Raw genomic sequence first — 23,429 nt, 5'->3', positions numbered from 1 at the left:
TAAATCATTGATGAGTCATTGATGAGACACTGATGAGATATTGCTGAGTCATTAATGAGTCATCAATGAGTCACTGGTGAGAGACATTGATGAGACATTGACACTGCTCACATAGGATGTGAATAGAGGAACCATCCTGACAGGTGTCTCTGCTTTGGAAAAAGCAGCCAATTCATCTGAAAGAGGAAGAAAAGGTACAGGCGGGTTAAGCTGCTTGAAGGGAGCACTGGACAGATTGAGGGAGGAGAGCTCAGGAATGGAAGAAAAATCTGACCAAGGCAGGTCTCAGAGTGCAGCTGACTTTTCAGATTAACTAAATGGAATATACCATGAGCTTGTGAGGAAACACAGCACAGATAATTTCCATTGGATTGAGGGTTAGAGATAGTAGGATATGGTTGTCTCAAGCCCAGGGTGGGTGAGATAGATGCCCCCTCGACTAGAAGGTCTCTTAGGGGGCAGCCTGGTGGAGGCCCAGGGAAGAGATGGGATATGTTATGTTGTGGGTAGAACATGTCACTATAAAGCGCAATTCTGTCTCTAGTGGAGCTGCCTTGCAGCTTCAGGATGAGGGAAGTTGGTGTGGAAGAAAGCTGAGACAGACACAGGGGGCAAGAGTGAAAGACCAAGAGAGACTCAAGGAGGAGGAGGAGGAAGGCGAGAAGGAAGCCAGAGGGATGGAGAGAAGTGGGGAGCGGGGAGCTGGAGTGGCTGGCGGCATGTCCTGGTACGTGGGGCCCCAGGTCCCGGGTGCTGCACAAGCTGCTTGGCGGTGTTCTCCGGTCCCGTGACCGTTACCAAGACCTAATTAACAAACCCTCTGCTGTGTGCGAGTAAGAATCAGATCTAACAAATGTTTGTGGGGGACCAACAAGTTCTCAATGTCTCAGGAATGAGACCCTCTCTAGTTCTCAAAACAATTCTTCAAGTTAGACGGCATTTTGCCATCCTTCCTATGAAGACACTAACTCAGGGAAGTTGGGGATTTTCCTTGGTTTCTACAGCTAGTAGTAGCACAATTAGGCCATTGTCAGCACTCTTTCTACACCCGGGCTCCTACTGGAAGGTGTATACATGTGCCCCTAGTGCAGTGTGGTGTGAGGCAGGATCTCACCAAGCACCACGGGATATGAGATGAAGGTCAAGTGCTGCGAGCCTTCAGGAAATGTGCAAGTGCTATTATGGTCACAAGGACTCTGCAGAAAAGCTACAGGGAACCTCTGTATCTCTTGGGTTGATCTACAGGAGGAGTTCTTAACTGCTTTGTGACATCACTGCATCTGACAGTCTGGTGAAGCCATGAACCCCTTCTCAGGATAATGCTTCTAAATGTATAAAATAAGATGCATAAAAGGAACTGAGTTATTATTTGGAAGACTGATAGATTAAGGGAAAGAATCAAGAATGTATGTTCTGACTTTCTATACTAACTCTACCACTGGGCAACCAAATAGGTGATGGGGATGTTTTCCTTATCGAAATATTACAATAATACATTATAAGAAATGATAGAAGTAAGCCATTTTGTAACCCCTAATAGACTAATGGATCTAAACATTGAAGATGAATGGTTGTTAACAGAAATAACCAGAAGTAATCTTGCCTCTTCCTCTGCCCCTAAAACTTGATGGCATCAAGCATTTAGACCCAATTTCCAGTTTACGAGAAACACAGAGGAAAGAAGGACACCATGGGGATGTAACCTTATCCAAGAGTGTTAGAAACTCTACAGGGTAAACAGCCTGTGTAATGTCTAGGAACTACAATGAGATAATGCAGCATTGAAAAGGATTTGGGGGTATAACTGGATGATGGATGTGTGGGATTCTATATATCATTCAGTCTACTTTCATGTAGGTTCTGAGTTCTCCACAATAAAAAATTAAAACTACGTTTTAAGATTATCAAGGAAACAACTTACATTTTGAAATGCAAATATCAAAATATGTTTTAAAAATATTTCATGATATATAGTTAATAATTTTCCTCCATAATGTACTAAGTAATAAGATCCGTGGCAGGTCTAAAAACTATTGCAATGTCAAAGTGGCTGTGAGAATAAAACTGTACTATGAAATGAAAATACCAATTATTTCAATGGGTGACAACACCACAGGAAATGTTGTACCCCTGTGGTTTGCTGACTACATTCATAACTGAAGAAAATGCTAAATTGCAGCTGGGAGATAATAAAAATAAAGCTGAAGATTTTTCTGTTTAAGTTCACTGGGCATTCTGAATTCTGTGCATAGAGTCCCTCGATCCCAGGTAACAGCCCCTGTTCTAAAGGCTCAGGAGAGTTCTAGAATGAATACAGTGTTATGGCCCTGAGCTAGAGCCACCCCATGTCTGCAGTGGGGATTTGAACTGGCTTAAAAACCATGGTTCTTATCTGCTTGAGGCATTCAAGACTCTGTCCCTGTCCCTGGTTTTCTCTTTTCCCTCTGGAGACCAAGGCACTCTTGCTTCAGAGACAAATGTGCTCCCCTGATAGAAGTGACTTAATAGCATACCACATTCACTATACCACTTAAGACCCACTTGCAGTGATACAAAGCCATAGATTCCTAAAGAAAATTTAATGCAAATCCTGTGTTTTGCATATGTGAACAGTGATGCTTAGCCAGATCAACGGTCCAGTCCAGAAGCTCCTACACTTTCTGCGTGCATGGTGCCCTCTGCCTCTCACTCATTTTGTCACAGGTCCTAGGAGTTTTGTTTAAGTGGTTAGTTTTAATTTAAAACATTTTTTATGTACTAACAAATCTGTAGCCATTTGGAAAAAATAATATATGTAAACTGAAGGAAGAAAGTGATATTTTTAAATACATTCTCAAATATCACCAGTCCCTACTAACAGCTTGCGTGTCTGCCACTGGAATCAGATTTGGGCACCACCACTTTCCTGTCATGTTCTACGTTGTTTTTTGTGTGATGCTCACTTTTCATCACAGAAACTGCTCAAGATCCAGCTTTGCAAAGATAATGATGCTATTGTGAGAAATGCAGCACAATCAGTGTTAAACATGAACCACGTAAGGCTGGTAGTTTGAATGGTGTCCACTAGATGACAAGTATCACTGTCTCTGTTAAAAGTTGAAAATATCCCATGGCACCTCTCTGAGTGTGCTGTGATGTCCTCAGAGAGCCAAGTTATAGCCCACGGTCACATAGGTCAGTGTACTGGATCCAGAAGAACCAATGTCTCTTGCTTGCTAGCCATGTTCACGGGAGAACTGTGGCCACATTCATGGGAGAACTGTGGTCTTCTTTTGACTTCATTTCATAAATGGGCATATGTCTAAAACAGAATCTGATGAAACCATGTGGCAAATTATTGTGTTAAATGCTGAAAATCCTCCCTATCCAAGTAAATTTAATTTATCTGGGCTTTGTCCTCTGGGCAAATTTGTTTGAGTCATAGAAAGTCCACTATTAAGATTTTAAAAAATTATAGCAGTTCTTTTAGCTGTATTTGATGGTTATTTGCATTTGCTCTTATACTTTTGGACACAATGGAAAACTGGTTCACACTAGACCTCCTACTGTTAGGAAACCATAAAACTAGACAAAATATATGAAATAACTGTTTTCAGATGTTGGGCAACGAGTACTATAAAACTGTGACCCCTGAGAGGGGAAAAGCAGATGAGGCAAGCCCATGATCACCCAGATTTCTGCATGGAGGCACTTCTCAAAGTATGCTGCAGGGAGGGGGTGCCCAGGAGAATAAGGCAGTCCTGCTAAGGTGAGCAGAGGCAGTCTGGAGATGAAGACCAAAGGGACACCTGGCGGGTAGGGCATTAGGGATGTACAGAGAAGGAGTCTGGAGGTCTTCACAGACATCCCCTTGAGCACCTGGCTGGAGAGCTGGCTCTCTGTGCTAAAGCCAACGTGCTGATGTAGTAGACACAGATCAACTACCAAGGAGAAGTGAGTGACGTGGAAGTTCCGGAACTTATACAGAGCTGGGAAATAATGAAGCACCAAGCAGCCAGTCTAGAAAGACCACACTGAACACACCAAGCACCAGGCTAATATCCCAGGAGAACAGGGCTACTAACAGGGTGACTCAAGCCCTAGAGGACAGACTACACTATAGGTGTCCTAACAAAGCTTAAGAATGAGGCTTCACAGAGCAAGCTTATCCATAAGTAAATTAGCTGCTTCAGAATTAAATTCTATACTCTCTAAGTGAAGACAGTAAAATTGGGACATTCAACTGTGTGGCATCCTACTGTGTCCAGGATACAATAAAAAATTGCCAGGCATGTAAAGAAGCAAGAAATGTGAGGGGAAAATGTGAACAGTAGGAAAATCAGTTAAAAGGAAGAGACTGCAATGACATAAATGACAGACTTTAATTTTTATTTTAAGCAGACTGCATCCAGCAAAGAGCCCAACATGGGGCTTGAACTCATGACCCTGACATCAAGACCTGAGCTAAGATCAAGAGTTGATTGCTTAACCTACTGAGCCACCCAGGCATCCCAGATTGACAGACTTTAGTACAACTATTATAAATAAGTTCAAAATTTTAAATGGAAGTATGGACATATTGTGGAACTAGAAAGGCAAAATAGAGAAGTAAAAATCATTGAAAAAGAACACATGGAAATTCTAGAACTGAAACACAACCTAAAATGAAATATTTCTAATAGAAACTAAAAAAACACCCCAAGAGAACAGATCAATGGAACTAAAAGCTGATTCCTTGGAAAGAGCAATAAAATTGATAAACCTTTAGCCAGACTCATTAAAAAAAAAGATGTGGAGGTGCCTGGATGACTCAGTCAGTTAAGTGGGTGAAACCTGCTTAAGATTCTCCCTCTCCCTCTGCTCCTCCCCCACCCACCCTACTCTCTCTAAAAAAATAAAAATAAAAAAATAGAGAGGACTCAAATAAACAAAATCAGAAATAAAAGAGGAAAAAATAACAACCAACACCGAAGAAATACAATAATTTTAAGAGGACATTATGAAAAAAATGTGTGTCAACAAACTGGACAATCTAGGAAGAAATGTTCCAGAATGATAAATTTCCAGAAACTTATAAATCCCAGAGTTAGGAAGAAATAGAAAATTTGAACAGACCAATTACCAACAATGAAATTGAATCAGTAGTAAAAACAAAACAAAACACACAAAAAACTTCTAACAAACAAGAGTCTAGGACCAGATGGCTTCACAGGTGAATTCCACTAAATGTTTAAAGAAGAATTCATACCTATTCTTTTCAACCTTTTCCAAAAAATAGAAGAGTAAAGAAAACCTCCAGATTCATTATATGAGGCCAGCATTACCCTGATATCAATACCAGATAAAGACTTTACTAAAAAAGAGAATGACAGGGGTGCCTAGCTGGTTCAGTCAGTGAACTGTGGGACTCTTAATCTTGGGTTGTGGGCTTGAGCCCCCCTTTGTATATAAAAATTATTTAAAAATAAAATCTTAAAAAAAAGAACTACAGGCCAATACCTCTGATGTACATATATGAAAAAAATCCCTGACAAAATCCTAGCAAACCAAACCCAACAATATCTTAAAAAAAAAATCATTCACCACAATGAGGTGTTATTTACTGTGGAATGCAAGGGTGTTTCAAAATTCATTAATCAATCAACATGATATATCACATCAACAAAAGAAAGGATAAAAACCATATGACCATTTCAGTAGATGCACAAAAAGCATTTGACAAAGTATAACATTCATTCATGATAAAAACCCTCAACAAAGTAGGTTTAGAGGGAACATACTTCAACATAATAAAGGCCATATATGAAAAACCCACAGCCAACATCATACTCAATGAGGAAAAACTGAGAGCTTCCCTCCTGAGGTCAGGAACAAGACAGGGATGTCCACTCTCATTACTTTTATTCAACATAGTACTGGACGCCCTAGCTGTGGCATTCAAACAACAAAAAGAAATAAAAGGCATCCAAATTGCTAAGGAAGAAGTAAAACTCTCACTATTTGCAGATGACATGATAACATATATAGAACACCCCAGAGACTCCACCAAACAACTACTAGAACTGATAAATGAATTCAGTAAGGTCCAGGATACAAAAGCATACAGAAATCTGTTGCATTTATATAGACTTATAATGAAGTGGTAGAGATTAAGAAAGCAATCCCGTTTATAACTGCATCAAAAATAATAAAATACCTAGGAATAAAATTAACCAAAGTAGTGAAAGACCTGTACTCTGAAAACTATCAAACATTGATGAAATAAATGGAAGACAACACAAAGAAATGGAAAGACATTCCATGCTCATGGGTTGGAAGAACAACTGTCGTTAAAATATCCATACTACCCAAAGCAATCTACAGATTTAATGGAATCCCTATCAAAATATCAACAGTACTTTCACAGACCTAGAACAATCCTACAATTTGTATGGAATCACAAAAGACCCCAAATAGCTAAAGCAATCCCAAAAAGGAAAACAAAGCAAGAGATATCATAATTCCAGACTTCAAGCTATAATACAAAGCTGTAGTAATCAGAACAGTATGGTACTGGCACACACACACAAAAAAGACACATAGATCGATGGAACAGAACAGAAAACCTAGAAATAAACCCACAATTATACGGTCGATTAATCTTTGACAAAGCAGTAAAGAATATACAATGGGGAAAGGACAATCTCTTCAACAAATGATGTTGGTAAAACTGGACAGCCACATGCAAAATAATGAAACTGGACCACTTTCTTTCACAATACACAGAAATAAACTCAAAATGGATTAAAGACCTAAATGTGAGATCTGAAACCATAAAAATCCTAGAAGACAGCACAGGCAGTAACTTCTCTGACACTGGTCATAGCAACATCTTTCTAGATATGTCTCCTGAGGCAAGAGAAACAAGAGCCAAAATAAACTATTGAGACTTCATCAAGATAAAAAGCTTCTTCACAGTGAAGGAAAAAATCAACAAAACTAAAAGACAGCTTAACAAATAGGAAAAGATATTTCAAATGACATATCCAATAAAGGGTTAGTATCCAAAATATATAAAGAACTTGTACACTTGGGGCACCTGGCTGGGTCAGTTGGTAGATCATGCAATTCTTGATCTTGGGGACATGAGTTTAAGCTCATGTTGGACATAGAGTTTACAGAAGAAGAAGAAGAAGAAGAAGAAGAAGAAGAAGAAGAAGAAGAAGAAGAAGAAGAAGAAGAAGAAGAAGAAGAAGGAGGAGGAGGAGGAGGAGGAGGAGGAGGAGGAGGAGGAGGAGGAGGAGGAGGAGGAGGAGGAGGAGGAGGAGGAGAACCAATACAACTTAACACCCAAAACCCAAATCATCTTCATTTAATTAAAAATGGGCAGAAGACATGAACAGACATTTCTCTAAATAAGACATACAGATCAACAACAGACACATGAAAAGAATCTCAACATCACTCATCATCAGGGAAATACAAATCAAAACCACAGTGAGGTATCACCTCACACCTGTCAGAATGGCTAGAATCAAAAACTCAAGAAATAATAAGTACTGGTGAAGAAGTGGAGAAAAAGGAATCCTCTTGCACTGTTGGTGGGAATGCAAACTGGTGCAGCCACTATGGAAAACAGTATGGAGGGTCCTCAAAGAATTAAAAATAGAATTACCATATGATCCAGTAATCACACTACTTTGAACCTAAAGAATACAAAAACACTAGTTTGAAAGAATACATGCACCCCTATGTTTATAGCAGCATTATCAACATCAGCCAAACTATGGAAGGAGCCCAAGTGTCCACTGATAGATGAACAAAGATGTGATACACACACACACACACACACACACACACACACAAATACAATGGAATATTATTCCACCATAAAGAGGAATGAAATCTTGCCATTTGCAAAATCATGGATGCAGTTAAAGAGTATTATGCTGAGTGAAATAAGTCAGTCAGAGAAAGACAAATACCATATGATCTCACTCATATGTAGATTTTTTTAAATGTAGAATTTTTAAAAAAGATTTTATTTATTTGAGAGAGAGAGAGAGAGAGAAAGAGGAAGACCATGTATGTAAGAACAGAGGGAGGGACAGATGGAGAGAGAGAGAGAATCCTCAAGCAGACTCCATCCTGAGCAAGGAGCCTGATGCGGGGCTCGATCTTACAACCCTGAGATCATGATCTGAGCTAAAACCAAGAGTCAAATACTTAACCGACTGAGCCATCTAAGCATCCCTCACTCATTTGTGGATTTTAAGAAACAAAACAAATGAGCAAAGGGGGAAGAAAGAGAGAAAGGCAAACCAAGAAACAGACTTACCTACAGAGAACACACTGATGTGTACCAGAGGGGAGGTGGGGTGGAGGAAATAAGGGATGGGGATGAAGGAGGACACTTGTCCTGAGGAGAGCCAGGTCACATATGGAAGTGTTGAATCCCTATGTTGTACACCTGAAACTAACATTACAGTGTGTGTTAACTATATTGGAATTTTTAAAAATGGTAATGAAATGAAATGAAGTATTTCCATTCATCTGTAAACTTTCCAATCACAAATTCTGTCTTGTCCATACATATAATGCAGTATACAAAATATGCTGTCCCTGTAAATAAAATGCATTATTAGACAAGTAGCAGTATGTTTTAGTCCAGCAGCTCTCCTGCACCAAAGCCAGGGACTTTGTGAACATGTGCAGGTATGCTCAAAGTGAGCTGGGCACCACTCGACCCAGTATTGACTCCCTATGACAGCACTGTTTAGTGGAACTCTCTGTGATGATGAAAATGGTCCAGTATCAGCTCTGTCCAGTACACTAGCCCCTAGCCACATGTATTTAAAGGTATTTTAATTAAAAACTTAATTTCTCAATCACAATAGTCACATTTCGGTCATAGTACAGCTCTGAAGTCTTAAGGAAAATGTTGATGGCTTTAGTCAATTCTGTTAAAATCTAATGTTTTCGATGTTAAAAGAATTAATTCAGCTTCCAAAGGCTTGAATAACTCAATAACTCCATTAAGAGTAGTTTATGTCCTGAGGAAATCAAAGTGGGATTTTTTTTTCCTCATTTTACCAGTCATTATGTTAGCAGAGAAGCGAAGGTCTTATCTGAACACAGTTGTTTTCAAACTTTCCTGGGCAAAGCAGTTACATGGAGAATTTGCTGTCAGTGAAGATTTCTGAGACACCTCCACTCTCAGACTAAGGTGGGTCTAATCTGGGTATCTTCATGGATGGGATTCAGGAATCCATGTTCTTAGGAAGCATCTCAGATAATTCTGATATATGATTACCCCTTAAGAAATGCTAAAACACACACACACACACACACACACACACACACACATACATACACATATCCAAACCAAATATTAACAGCTCAATCAGTATGGTTTTATATGCATGATGTGGGCAATTATTTAATTTTTCCTTTTGTTACTTATTTTGTTATTCATCAGCTAAGCTCTTCCTAACTATAGAATAACTTTTCCCATTTTTTACTTTATTCCATTCAAAGCAATTTACATTTTTCCAGATGATTCAAAATATCATGTTTTTGTACATTAGAACCTTGCATGCACCAGATGCCATTCATTTGTTGAGTGAGTGAATCAAGATAATAGGTGTGCCATCTCTGAAAACACTTGCCCCCCCACACTAATTATGTTAATAAGTTAATGATGTGAGAACTGAGATACCAGGTCCGAACTGAGTACTTTCTCCTTTTACATCAGCAGAATGCATTTCACAAGTAAACTCATCATTAGAGAGTTCTGAACCATTTGTCCCTTAGGAGTAGGAGTAAAAAATTGTAAAACTCAGAGGATGATACAAAGAAGTGGCCTTTAACCTATTACTTAGAAATTCTAGAAAGAGAGAACAGAATTCAAGAAAGAGAGAACAGAAAAAAACAGAGGAGGAAACTTCAAAAACATAATTGATGTAATTTCACAGAATTGAAGAATGTGACTTTCAAGATTGAAAGAGCACACCAAATATCTAGTACAATAAATGAAAAAAAAAAAGAAGACATAATGCACATCATCACACAATTTCTAAAAAACAAGAATAAAGAGAGGGAGTAAAAAATACCAAGAATAACTTACATAAAAAGACTGAAAAAACAAGCACACAAAAATAAAAACAGGTCAGGAATCCAACACAATGGACTATCTACAACTAACATCATACTTACTGGTGAAAAGTTGAAAGCTTTCTCCCTAAGGTCAAGAATAGGACAAGAATGTCACTCTCACAACTTCTCTTCGACATTGTACTAGAGTTTCCAGCCAGTGCAATAAGGTAAGAAAAACACATTTAGGTTAGAAAGTAAAAATAAGAATGTCGTTTCTTGCTAATGCTAGAATTGTTTGTCAAAAATTTTATAGAAGTAGGGAAAAAAAGCTAGAAGAACTTATAAGAAACTTATCAGAGTTACAAAATACAAGAACAAAATTCAAAAATCAATTGCATTTCTCTATACCAGCAATGAACAATCAGAAACTGAAATTTAAAAAACAGTACCACTTTCAATAACATAATCAAATATGAACTAGTTTGGAGTACAAGATCCATACACTGAAAACTACAAAACATTGCTAAGAGATGATAAAGAAGATTTTTTTTTAAAGATTTTATTTATTTATTCATGAGAGACACACAGAGAGAGAGAGGCAGAGGGAGAAGCAGGCTCTCCATGCAGGGAGCCCGATGTGGGACTCGACCCTGGGTCTTCAGGATCACGCCCTGGGCCGAAGGCAGGCGCCCAACCGCTGAGCCACCCATGCGTCCTGATAAAGAAGATTTAAATAAATAAATAAATAAACATGTTGATGAATTGGAAGACACAATATTGTTAAGATATTAATCTCCCAAGATGTATCTATAGATTCCATGAAATTCCACTTAAAATTGCAGAAAGTTTTTTGTAGAAATGGACAAGCTTAATCTAAGTTTTATATTTAAAAAACAGCATAGAAGAGCCAAAACTATTCTGGAAAAGATCTTAAAAAGTAGAAGGATTTACACTGTATGCTTTCAAGACTTACTACTGAAAGGTAGTAATCAACACTGTGCAGTATTGGCATGAAGATAGAGCAATAGATCAATGTATCAGGATGAAGAGACCAAAAGTAGACCCACACATATACGGTTAATTGATTTTTGACAAAGGTGCCAAAATAATTTAATAGTGAAAAGGAACCTTTTCAGAAATGATATTAGAACAATTAAGTAACAATATGCTAAAAATGTTAACCTTTACCTAATGCCACATACAAAGCTAATTCAAAATGCATCATAGGGAATGCCTGGGTGGCTCAGTGGTTTAGCGCCTGCCTTTGGCCCAGAGCATGATCCTGGAGTCCCAGGATTGAGTCCCACATTGGGCTCCCTGCATGGAGCCTGCTTCTCCCTCTGCCTGAGTCTCTCTCTCTCTCTCTCTCTCTGTCTCTCATGAATAAATAAATAAAATCTTTTTTAAAAAATGCATCATAGACCTGAATGTAAGAACTAAACCTACAGCATGTTAGAGCATGGCTCATCAGAACTTTCTCTAATAACAAAAATATTCTTTATTTGTACTGCACAAGATGGTAGCCATTAGCCACATGTGGCTATAGAGTGCTTAAAATGTCACTAGTATGATTGAGGAGCAGATTTTTAATATTTAATTTTATTTGATTTAATGTGAAATACAAATAGCCATATGTAGGTAGTAGCTATCAGGCATCACAATTTCAGAAGAAATCATAGGAGACAGGCTTAGGCACCTTGACTTTTGCAAATATTCCTTAAGTACAATACAAAATCCTGAACAACTAGGAAAAAGGAAACCAATTAATCAGATTTTATTAAAACTTAAAACTTTTACTTTTCAAACTATATTGTTAAGAAAATGAGAAAATTCTCTGCAGACTGATAGAATATTTGCAAAAACAGTTACCTGACTTATACCCAGTATATGTTAAGAAGTGTCAAAACTCAATAATTCAAAAAATTATAAAAATGAACATGTTCAAACAGACATTTGTCTAGAATATATGTATGTAGAGAGAGAGCAAGCTCTAATAAGCACACAAAAAGATGATCAACACAATTCATCCTTAGGAAATGAAAAGTAAAACTATAATGGGATAGTAGGATACACACAGCCGCTTAGCAAAATTTAAAAAGCAAGTGTGGATGTGGAATAACTGGAACTCTCACATACTGCTGATGAGAATGTAGTATGGTACACACACCTTGAAAAGCAGTTTTGTAATTTCTTAAACATTTAAACATCTATACAACCATTCCACACTTAGGTATTTACCTAAGCAAAAGGAAAGCACAAGTCTACACATGTCCACACAGAGACTTGTACACAAATTCATCACAGCTAAAATCCAGATACAAATGTTCCATCAAGAAGTGTATCCACAAACTGCAATAATACATCCAGACAGTGGGAGGCTACTCAACAATAAGAGGAATGGCCTATTGATAATGTTGTAACATGGATGAATCTCAAAATAATTGTGTAAGTGAAAGAGGCTAGATACAGTTTACATACTATACAATTCCATTTATATAAAATTCTAGAAAATGCAGACAAATCTATAGTGATAAAAAGCAGATCCATAGTTATCTGTAGGCAAAGATGGAGGGTTTGCAAAGAGGCGATGTAAACTTTTGTGTGTGATGGATATACTTATTATCTTGTGGTGATGGTTTCAGAAGTACATACATTTGTTGAAAGGAGTCAAATTGTACACTTCCCACATTTTTACTTTACTTGCAAATCAAGTATCCTTCAGTAAACTTAAAAACAGCAGTATAGACTACTGAAAAGCAACATAGTGAGTTAGAGGACAAAATTTCAAGGGAAAATTATTTTTCACCTAGAATCTTATACCTAGCTAAACTATTCCTCTAGTGTTGCACAGCCTACTAGAAGATATAACTTACCAAAACAAGGGAGTAAATCAAGCAGGAGGGAGAACATGGGATCCAGAAAAGGGGAGACCCACATGGAAGACAGGTAGAATGAAGACTGGTGATGATAACCTTGTGGCAACACTTGAGGGCAGCCTATCCAGCTTGCAGCAGGTGGACAGGGGTCTCTGGCAGGAATGGCTCCAGGGAGAAAGTGAACTCATAAATTCTTGATGTGTTTGGTCTCGCAGAAGATAGTGTCAAAGATGATTATGATACTGATATTGAACATGAAAGGAATTTGTGATAAGAACAGAGAAAACTAAGTAAATGAACAACCTTCATAAACCAAGACTATTACCAACTCCCAGAAAAACAAAGCTTCACAAGAAAGGAAATATAATCTCTGTTCACCACTGGGCTCAGCCATGAACTGCTTCCATTTTCAGACTAAGGTGTATATTGATGTAATACAAAACAATGATATATCTACTTTGGGAAAAGGGGAGTGGGGAAGAATGTGAAAGAACATGAAAGCTTTATGGTTTGTAATGAATAAGATCCAAATGGATAAGGTCTAAAATAAATAAATTAAGACTAACTGTCCAGAGGGAAGATGAGCAGGTGGAGCACAGGAGGTTCCCATGTCAACAAAAGTACTCTGTGTGGTATCATAATGTACACACAGTGTGTTACACATTCGTCCAAACCCACAGAATGTGCAACACCAATATTGGACCTGAATGTGCCCTGTGGCCTCTGGGTGATGATGATGTGTCAGTGCAGGTACATTGGCTGTGATGATGTTGGTGATGGAGGAGGCTGCGTGTGTAGGTGCAGGGGTGCACAGGAATTCTGTACTTTCCACTCAAAATTGCTGTGAACCTAAAACTGTTTTAAAAACACAGTCTAAAAAAAAAAAACACAGTCTAGGGCACTGAGGGGGGCACTTGACGGGATGAGCATTGGGTATTAAGCTATATGTTGGCAAACTGAACTCCAATAAAAAAAACCACAGTCTATTAAAATGTTCATATGCAATACATTAATTATAAAATTAGAATGTGTCAGTTCTAGATTTAATCCTGAGTTTCCTGTTCATTAGTGATCTCCCCTCTGATATTACTTAGCCTCTCAGTTTCTTCACCTATAAAAAGGGGGACAATCATAATTTGGAGGTGTAGTAAGGATTAAATAAGATTCTATGTCTGAACTCTAATAGTGATTAAATCTCTTCATACTTTGTACTCTTCCCAAAGAGATAAAGGTGGCTCACAAAGATGCACTTAGCAGTAAGATAAAATCAACTGAAATAAATATGAAAATGAAGGCAGGTCTGTTACCCAGGACTTGCTCAGTTCTCTTTCTCCTGTGATTGAAGCAATACCTTTGGGGTACATTTAATGAGTTCATGTGCCCACTATGTGGGTGCCTTAATATGGCTGCAATTAGCTCCTCTGTCATCCTGCAGCTTCTGCTGTGCTATTATGTAGACAATCAATTTAAGGTGGACCCCAAGCCGGTTTGAGGCTCCTCATCAGTTGTATTAAAGGCATCCTGTTTACAAGAAAGTAGATTTAGAGAATAATTGCACACAGAATATTCATCAAAGGCCTGTCAAAGCCTGAACTATTCAATTTTCTAGTAGAACCAGAGCCCTCAGGATGCAAAGCACTTCCCAGGCAAGAAAACATGTCAGTATACAATCAAGAGTGAACGTTATGGTTTGAACGGTGTTCCCCAAGAAGATGTGGCAGTCCCGAATCCCTTCTGAGACCTTCCTTGGAAATAGGGTCTTTCCAGATGATCAAGTTAAGATGAGGACATTAGGGTGGGCCCTGATCCAAGAGGACTGCTGTCCGTACAAGAAGGGAAAATGTGGACACAGAGGCCCATGGAGACATGTTGTGTGAGGATGAAGGCAGAGATGGGAGCTGTGTCTATAAGCCAAGGCGTGCTGACCAGCATCAGCACACACCAGAGGCTGGGCACAGGGACCAGCCTGCCCCATCTTCGCGGCAGCCTGAGAGATGATGAAGCTCTGTGGTTTTCAGCCCTTCAGGTGGCAGCACTGTGCTATGGTGGCCATGGGAGATGGCCACAGTGGGGACGACTGAGTGAGCCCAGGCAGGAAAGATCTCTCCTTACTTGAAGAATTGCGTAGGAGCACAGGTAGCAGGTGTGGCGTTGGCTCCCAGTGCTTCAGCTCCGAGGCTGAACAGTGGTGCCCCCACCCAAACCCGAGGCAGGGCAGCCTCCTTGCTGTTCTAACACATCGGTGGCTCCCTCTGCTTTGCGCCCACTTGAGCTTCGAGTAACCCCTCGCTTCTTTTTTATTTATTTTTTATTTTTTTAACCCTTCGCTTCTAATTGCTGTCTTAGCGCTCCGCGTATTCTTTGGCCTGAATGACTGTCTCTCGCGGTTTGCACGTTCTAGTCATTGCAGCGAATCCATCCAGCCGAGTATTTCAGGCACCCCTACTCCACACGGTTAAATGTCTGCAGCACAGTCCTGGCTCCAATGGCCAAGAGCCTATGTAGCATATTTTACAGCGAGTGTCAGAGCCATCCCCTACATTCCCCTGAACAGGCAAAAACAGGCCGTGGAGCTAAAAGCCTTTCTTTTTTCTTTTTTTCAAGATTTATTTATTTATTTATGATAGACATAGAGAGAGAGGGGCAGACACAGGAGGAGGGAGAAGCAGGCTCCATGCCGGGAGCCCTGACGCGGGACTCAATCCCGGGACTCCAGGATTGCACCCAGGGCCAAAGGCAGGCGCTAAACTGCTGAGCCACCCAGGGATCCCGAAAAGCCTTTTTTTTTTGTGCTCAGATTCGGGTCCTGCAAAGTGCTGCTGATCCAAGTGCCAATGCCTTCCTGCTCCTACCGACCTCTCTCACTGCGGCCCCCAACTCCTCAGTCTTCCTCAACTTCACTCAAAAGATAGGAAGTAAAATCAGTTTTAAAATAATAGCAAGCTTTTGAAGAAAGTAGTTTAATATACAGAGTGGAGAGCTGCCTCTTTCAAAGGAAGCATCTTGTCCTATTTGTATATATTTGATGAGTGTATAACATAAAAAATTATTCAAAAAAGTGAGAATGTTGAAAGTTTTGATTTCAGAGTCTCCGTAATAAGCCATGCCGACCCTCTCCGTTTTGAGTGCCACCTTCACACAGTAATTGGTCAGCTCTCTCATTACCACATGGGTTGGACCTCGGTGCTGATGCTCCTGTCACACGCCCATCCCTTGGATCCTGCCCACAACATCCACAAGACGCACTCTGTCAACTCATGTCTTATACCCAGAAGCAGAACCCCGCACTCAGGAAGAAAGAGGAATGCACGGGAGCAGAACTGGTTATTTCAGAGCCACTGACATGAAACTGAGAAGCTAGAGAGATGGAGCAGAGTAAAAACCTAGGGTGGCTCTGAAAGCAGGCTCGCCCCTGGTCAGAACCCTCAGACCAAGCCTCTGCTTAGGAAGCCCGTGGCACCCTGGGGCCGGGAGCGGTTGCAACCAAAAGCAACACAGAGCTAATGGCCACATTTTAGCAAGTCCTTAGCATCTGGGCTTCTGTGCCAGTGTCTCTTCACCTGTCATGCTCTGCCAGATGCACGGATTTAAATTCGGTTATGGGAATATGAGTAAGCTACTAGTGTAAAAAACAATCTCACTCATTAAAAAAATTGTTTTAGTCTTTCAAACTGAGAATACTACTAGAAATGTATTCTCAATTTTTAAAAATGTGAAATTTAGATGGCAAGCTATATTATCACTTACTAAGACAAATTATAAAAAATTCTCCAAATAGTTAAACCAATAATTTATCATCCCAAATGAATATATCATCTGTATATAAATACTGTATAATACTGGCAGAATCTGATTTACTATATATAAATACAGTAAATATTGGCAGAAAAATAAGACTGTCTTTGACGTTGCAGCTTCAGTTAAATGATACCATCGTATTGACATAATAAAAGAAAACATATATAATTTTATACCAACCCATAAGCTACAAATTCAATATCAGTTTGAACTCTCTGCATTTTCAGCACCCTCTTACTATGCCAGTAATTACACATGGAGCCCCAGGCTAGCAGTATTTAACAAGTCTGTTCGTTAAGTAAAGTCTACACAACTTAATATTTATGTCCTAATAACTTTGTGACAATTTTTTAAAATTACATACGTTGAATAAAAAAATATGTACTTTCACTTCATTCCCCGACCAGCCACAATTACTGATTACTGGCTTGGGTGTCCAGGTTGAGCACCCCACGCTTCTCCAGCCGTGGAATTGGCTTGGACCCTAACACCTCGTTTCTGGGTTTGCTTCAATTTTCCCAAGCGAAGTATGTTTGACACGACAACTGCTGAGAAGCCAGCTTCACAAAGACATGCTGTTGGCAGAGGGACATGGCTGGGGGTGCATGTTCAGCGGGTGGGCCACCCGGAAGGAGAGCTCAGGTGTCATCTAATCAAATGTCCGGGGTTGTGTGCTCTCTCAAATACTCTGAGCTACCTGTCCGAGGCCCGTGGGGCCCCCAGGTGCCTCAGCTTACAGTCTGGAGACAAGGTTGGGACAGGTCGGCTGGCCCTAGCCTGTCACCCAGGGTGTTCTGACACCCACCATGCTAACTCTAAGAAATGCCTTTCCAGTTCCATACATTTCAAACATACAAGTTACACAGTCAATCCATACCGCCACACAGAGTATTATGAAGAGTAGTAAGGTAGCATCTGGAGATAGCTCTGGCGGGGAGTGACTGGCTGCCCACCTGCTTCCCGGTCAAGGTCACCATCTGAAGATCTACCCTCGAGAGCACCTCGAGAAATCCTTTGACAGTTCTGTGCCTGGAGCTTGAAGAGGTAAACCCCAGCCTGCATGGCTCCTCACAGGTGCTCACGGTTCTGGTTTCCAGTCTAAGAGGAGGCTGCCTTTTCCCCCCGCCTGCCTCCTTTTCGCCAGGTGCCTGAACTGACTCTGCACACCAGATGTGACTTTACCCTGATGTTCCTAAGAGGACACTTTCCCTTAATAGAATATGAAACAGCACTGCATGATACAACATGATACAATACCACACCACACAATACAGCACAACACAATGCAGTGATTGTAACACTTCCCCGTAACAGACATCTCCCCACCCCTTACTGCCTGCCAGATCACGTAAGAGGTCTTGGGGAATTCAGAGTTGAAAGAAGCTCCCTAAAATAAATAAATAAATAAATAAATAAATAAATAAATAAATAAATAAATAAAAAATAAATAAATAAATAAATAAATTAAATAAATAAAAAAAAGAAAGAAGCTCCCTGGCCTCAGCGGCCGCTCCATCCAGCTCTATCTAGGTCAAGACCTCTGCTGTCTCAGAGTCATTCCCCTCTGGGGTGTCCTGCTCCTCAGGCTGGAGTCTGCTCTCTGTATCTCCTTGAGAACCACACGAGGACCATGAAAGCACCCATGCTCCTCATATTCTGGGATGTGCAGGCACTGTGCTGAGCCCCTGAGAAGCCTCCTCTCTTTTGTAGCATCACATGCGGATGCTGGACCAGTGCCTGGGAGAGCAGGGGACCCAGTGGCGGTGGCAGGCCTTGCTCTGTGCAGCTCCTTCCCAGCAGCCTCCTGCCCCTTCACCTGCCCTGTTGCTTGCATTCCCTTCAACAAGCAGCTGCTGTCACTTTGCAAGATGCCTGGGGACTCTGCTGACGATTGGGGGGAAATCAAACCGGACACAGTTTCTGTTCCCCAGGAAGCTTGCGGATGTTGGGTGCCATACCAGCTGGGGAAAGCCTCCACCTGAGGCTGCAAGAAGCCTTGGCTTCCACAGGTGCTCAAGACAAAGCTCTGCGGGCTGGCCCTGCTTTTGCTGTTAAGTTTAAATAAGCCTCTAAGGGGCACCTGGATGACTCAGTGGTTGAGCATCGGCCTTTGGCTCAGGTCTTGATTCCAGGGTGCTAGGATTGAGTCCCGCATCACACTCCCTGCAGGGAAACTGCTTCTGTCTCTGCCTATGTCTCTGCCTCTCTCTCTGCGTCTCTCGTGAATAAATAAATAAAATCTTAAAATAAATAAGCCTCTGATGCAGAGACTCCACCTTAAAATGTTATTGTCAATATTCTGTTTTTTTAAGCCTGATTTAACATAATCATAACTTTAGAATTCAGTTAAAATTTAATTTGTTCAAATTTATATTGAACTTGTATATTATAGATTGATTTTAAATGACCTATTTTTCTTGCAAATGTATGATTAAATTTGAGCTGTGACTTTAAATACGATTTCAGTTTTCTGTGCATAGTTACTACAGGTGATATGTTTGTTTTTGAGCCTAAAATATAGTTTAATTATTTCAAGACTTTTATATGCTTTCCCTTAGTAAACGTATAATTTAGTTTGTTATCCAAAATGTCATAGTTTAAAATTGAGAATACATTTCTAGTAGTATTCTCAGTTTGAAAGACTAAAACAATTTTTTAAATGAGTGAGATTGTTTTTTACACTAGTAGCTTACTCATATTCCCATAACCGAATTTAAATCCGTGCATCTGGCAGAGCATGACAGGTGAAGAGACACTGGCACAGAAGCCCAGATGCTAAGGACTTGCTAAAATGTGGCCATTAGCTCTGTGTTGCTTTTGGTTGCAACCGCTCCCGGCCCCAGGGTGCCACCGGGTTTCCTAAGCAGAGGCTTGGTCTGAGGGTTCTGACCAGGGGCGAGCCTGCTTTCAGAGCCACCCTAGGTTTTTACTCTGCTCCATCTCTCTAGCTTCTCAGTTTCATGTCAGTGGCTCTGAAATAACCAGTTCTGCTCCCGTGCATTCCTCCTTTCTTCCTGAGTGCGGGGTTCTGCTTCTGGGTATAAGACATGAGTTGATAGAGTGCGTCTTGTGGATGTTGTGGGCAGGATCCAAGGGATGGGCGTGTGACAGGAGCATCAGCACCGAGGTCCAAACCGTGTGGTAATATTCAAAACAAATCAGTTTAGGAAACTCTGTCCTCGCTGCTATGCACAGGGGCCTGATTATCTGGACTGCCATTCTCATCCATTAAGATTATGAATGATTTAGTCAACAAAGGCAATGCCATTTTCTCCAAAAAGCTATAGTTAAAATGCATAGATTATCAGATTTCCTTAATGGTGCCCCGTGTCCTGAAATTACCTACCAGCCATACTGCAACTCTTCTATTACTAACATAGTTTGGATTCTTTTTATAGAACATTTTCTCTCATTATGTCATATTTAAAATTTACTTTCTCACATGCTATTCAAATAGGTCGTGATTTCTTCCATAACCACACCTTCACTTAGATCTGTATAACTCTAAGGAATGCTGTTTTTACTGTGATTAGCAGTAATAGTGACCTCCATAATGCAGAGCTGCATGCTCTATAGATGCAGCGCTGCCCATGCACATGGGTGTATTCCTTGCACAGGGCAGCCCCCCTATTTGCATGACCTCTTCCTCTCAAGACATGTAGAGTACTTAATGTATTGAGGTTTTTCACAACAAAGTAGTCCCATTTTACAGATGATCGTACGAAGAAACTAATGATCTGGTACTTTTTAATAATTATGACCTATCCGAATAAACCGATTTTGCATCTCATGTGCACTATTATATGCCTTTCCTGACATCTTACGTGCCATTAAAATTACTCGCAACTAATCGACACGAATGTGTGGACCCAGGTGGCATTTACAAGACCCAGTCCGTGGGAATGCAGATCAGCTTGGTAAGCTTTGGAATCAAGACACAGCATATGACTGTCCACTCCTTTTATTGTCCATTCTGTAAAGCAAAAGCCGTGCACGTGGCGGATGCTCTTGATGCTCAGCCTCCACTGTGGATCAGGAGAGGCAAAGTGCATCTACAGGCAGTCAGAGCAGTTCATTGGAAAATGGAAAACAAAAGCGAGAAATCAGTCAGTCCTTTCTATTTATGAGATTCCAATAATCCGGTTTAAATTTTTTTTCTTCTCCCACTAATTTAATTTTTTCAAAAGTCATCTAAATTGAACAATTAAGTGAGAGCACTTTATAAATAATAAATTGCTACTCAAATTTAAGTGATCTAGACACAGTTTCAGCAGCTATTTGCCATACAAATTTTCAGGCCTATCCTTGATACAGGTTTTCCCAGCATCATGCACAACCTCACTAACTCCTTCCTGCACCTACGAAGGTGCAGATTCCTGAGTCCTGCTGGGATTGGGCTGAGACTCTGGAGGGGAAGCAAGTTCTGCTGGTATCCTGTGCGTCCTGAAGACAAGAGACCACTGCCCCTAGTGAACCTCCAAGTCCACAGGCTTTGACAGCTCAGAGCCGCTCTGCAGCAGCCATTTGTTGAACAACAAAGCAGTTATCCTACATACTCTGCTCAAGTTTATATTGCAATCTTCTTTGGTGCATAAAGAAATGCAGTATGTACCCCTCGTGGACAGATTGGCCACAGGGGATGTTGAAGCAACACTAGGATGTCCAGCTTCCAGCTTTTGCTTCTTCTGGGAAGCCTTCCCTGATTTTCCCCAATTGGGCAGGAATGACCAGGCAGCAATCTGATGGGTAAGTGTCCCTCAATTATAGCCCTCGGGAGCATCCTCACTGTTGTGACAGCGAGTTTCACCTGCTTGGGCAGTGAGCCCAGTGTCTGGCCACACACATACATGTGCTTTTATAATAACCCGGACATGTACTGTGCTATAACCGGTATTTGTTGAACAAACGAATGAATGAACATGATGGTTAACACATAACTCTAAAGAGAGATTCTTATGAATACGGGTATTTGGGCGTATTGGTGCACGTAATTAACACTGTTCCCATGCAGGCCAAATTTGGCGTCGATGCCACAATTGTCCCACTGTACCCCTGCCGGATCTGACACAGGCTGATACGTGAAATGAGCATTTACTGTGGCTCTGCTCTTCTCTAGACACAGCATGCACCTGAGATCATTGATCCTGACCATATTCTTGTGAAGTTGGTTTTATCATTTCTTCTCGAATATGAGAAGATGGTCTCAGAGGAAGGACCTTTGACCAAGGGCAGCAAGCGGATATGCGCTGAGCCGTGATTCAGGCGCAGCTCTGTCTGATGTCTCCGTGTTGCTGTGCTACAGTTCACCAGAGATCAGAAATACAATAAATACCATGTTGACTAGCTTTTCACCTCGATTCTTCCTTTTCTTTGGGCACACAGGTGTCATTTCTCCGTAGGGTGAAAATGCAAATAGCCATTTTTTACAAGAATAAACTTTGCCCTTCTGTTCAATTTTTAGCACAAAGCACGAAGCTACTGCTTATCCATCATGTGGGTTTTCACGGTAAATTTCCTGGTAAAGTTTGGGCTATTCTATGTCCTGAAAATTCCTCCTATAGTGTGGATTACTCAAAAGCATGAGGGTTCTAAATCTTTTCCCTGGTGAAAACACGCTCACCTGGATTTCCTCTTGCTCTGCTGCTTAGAAATAAAAAGCTAAGTTGGCCTCTGCTTTGAATTTCCTCATGCCGATCTTGACACGGCTGCTGTAGTGCTTGTAGGTGTTACCTACCTGCTTGGTACTTTGCCCTAGATGCTGGTATTCATTGCAGGAAATCCTGGGTCAGTCCTCTAGATGTCTAAGACTCTTGTTTTCCTATCTTTCAAGTGCGTAGGACTAACAGAGAGTGCTATTGCTGCCTCTAGATATCATCTCTAGTTAGCATTTCCGGGGTGCTCAGAGAGAAAACAATGTCTGGGTGATAACTCTTGTCAGTTTCCTCATTGTCAAACCCAATCTTACATTCCTCCACACTCACAATATTTCCCCATTGGGAACATGCCTGACATTGCAATTTCTCAAAACTGCAGCTCTGCAGTGAATGCCTAATTCCTGAAACTGCAAAATCTAACAAAAGCTGATTTTTTCCACTGATTTGACTGGCTGACTATTTCGAGACTTTGCATGTGATGACCTGCTGTTCCTCACAAACAACATCCTTAATGTACCCACATGGTTGTTCTCAAGTGGCTGCCGGCAATTAAACCCTTGCGAGCTGCCTGCGGGGCATTCAGATTACTCACAGTGTCCAGAGTCTCTGTAGCAGACAGATTTCCCCCCAGGTCACATTTAGCAGGTTGCTGAGTAGCACTGTGTCCCCTGCTTTGGAAGCCGGAGCCCAGTGGCCACCTGGAGACACTGCCTGACCCCGGGAAGGCTGAGCGCGCAGCGCCCTCGCGTTGTTTTGCAATGTTTTTAAAACTGCCTTCTCTCTCTCAACTGGTGTTGATTTTTCATATGTAAAGATGAAAAGCCCACTTCGAGCAACATGTGGCAATCCCAGTTCTTTTGTTTGTTTTTCATTACCAAAATAGATGACCTTTGTCTGCCTTGCATACCTCACTTGTTTGGGGTGTTTTCTCTGTTTTTCATATTTGTTAAAACTCTTGGTGTGATTTCAGCCTAATTTCTGGATCTGACTGCTAGGGAAGACAAGGATGTAACCACTTCCTCTTCTGCTCTTCTGACCCTCTCATCTT

General features: G+C 40.7%; 1 long non-coding RNA gene and 1 other non-coding gene across 3 annotated transcripts in view; one reads left to right on the top strand and one right to left on the bottom strand.

Moving 5' to 3' along the window:
• The window catches only part of LOC102155469, a 592,200-nt gene that overhangs the window by 14,270 nt on the left and 554,501 nt on the right, over positions 1 to 23,429 (bottom strand). Inside the window, exon 1 of one of the 2 annotated variants that reach the window (XR_005376617.1) lies at positions 1,115 to 1,236. The exons of the other annotated variant lie outside the window; for it this stretch is intronic. This is a non-coding gene — a transcript (uncharacterized LOC102155469). Of the gene's footprint in view, positions 1 to 1,114; positions 1,237 to 23,429 lie in introns of those variants that run through there. 2 annotated transcript variants of the gene reach the window in all.
• On the top strand, positions 23 to 22,078 carry LOC102155656. Its single transcript, XR_005376613.1, has 4 exons — positions 23 to 194; positions 9,055 to 9,184; positions 21,042 to 21,473; positions 21,844 to 22,078. It is a non-coding gene; the product is annotated as an uncharacterized LOC102155656 (long non-coding RNA).

This window comes from Canis lupus, chromosome 22 (genome assembly GCF_011100685.1).
Source record: "Canis lupus familiaris isolate Mischka breed German Shepherd chromosome 22, alternate assembly UU_Cfam_GSD_1.0, whole genome shotgun sequence".
NCBI classification, from domain to species: Eukaryota; Metazoa; Chordata; class Mammalia; order Carnivora; family Canidae; genus Canis; species Canis lupus.
The sequence above is the reverse complement of the archived record's forward strand: the minus strand, read 5'-3'. Positions and strand labels throughout refer to the sequence as shown.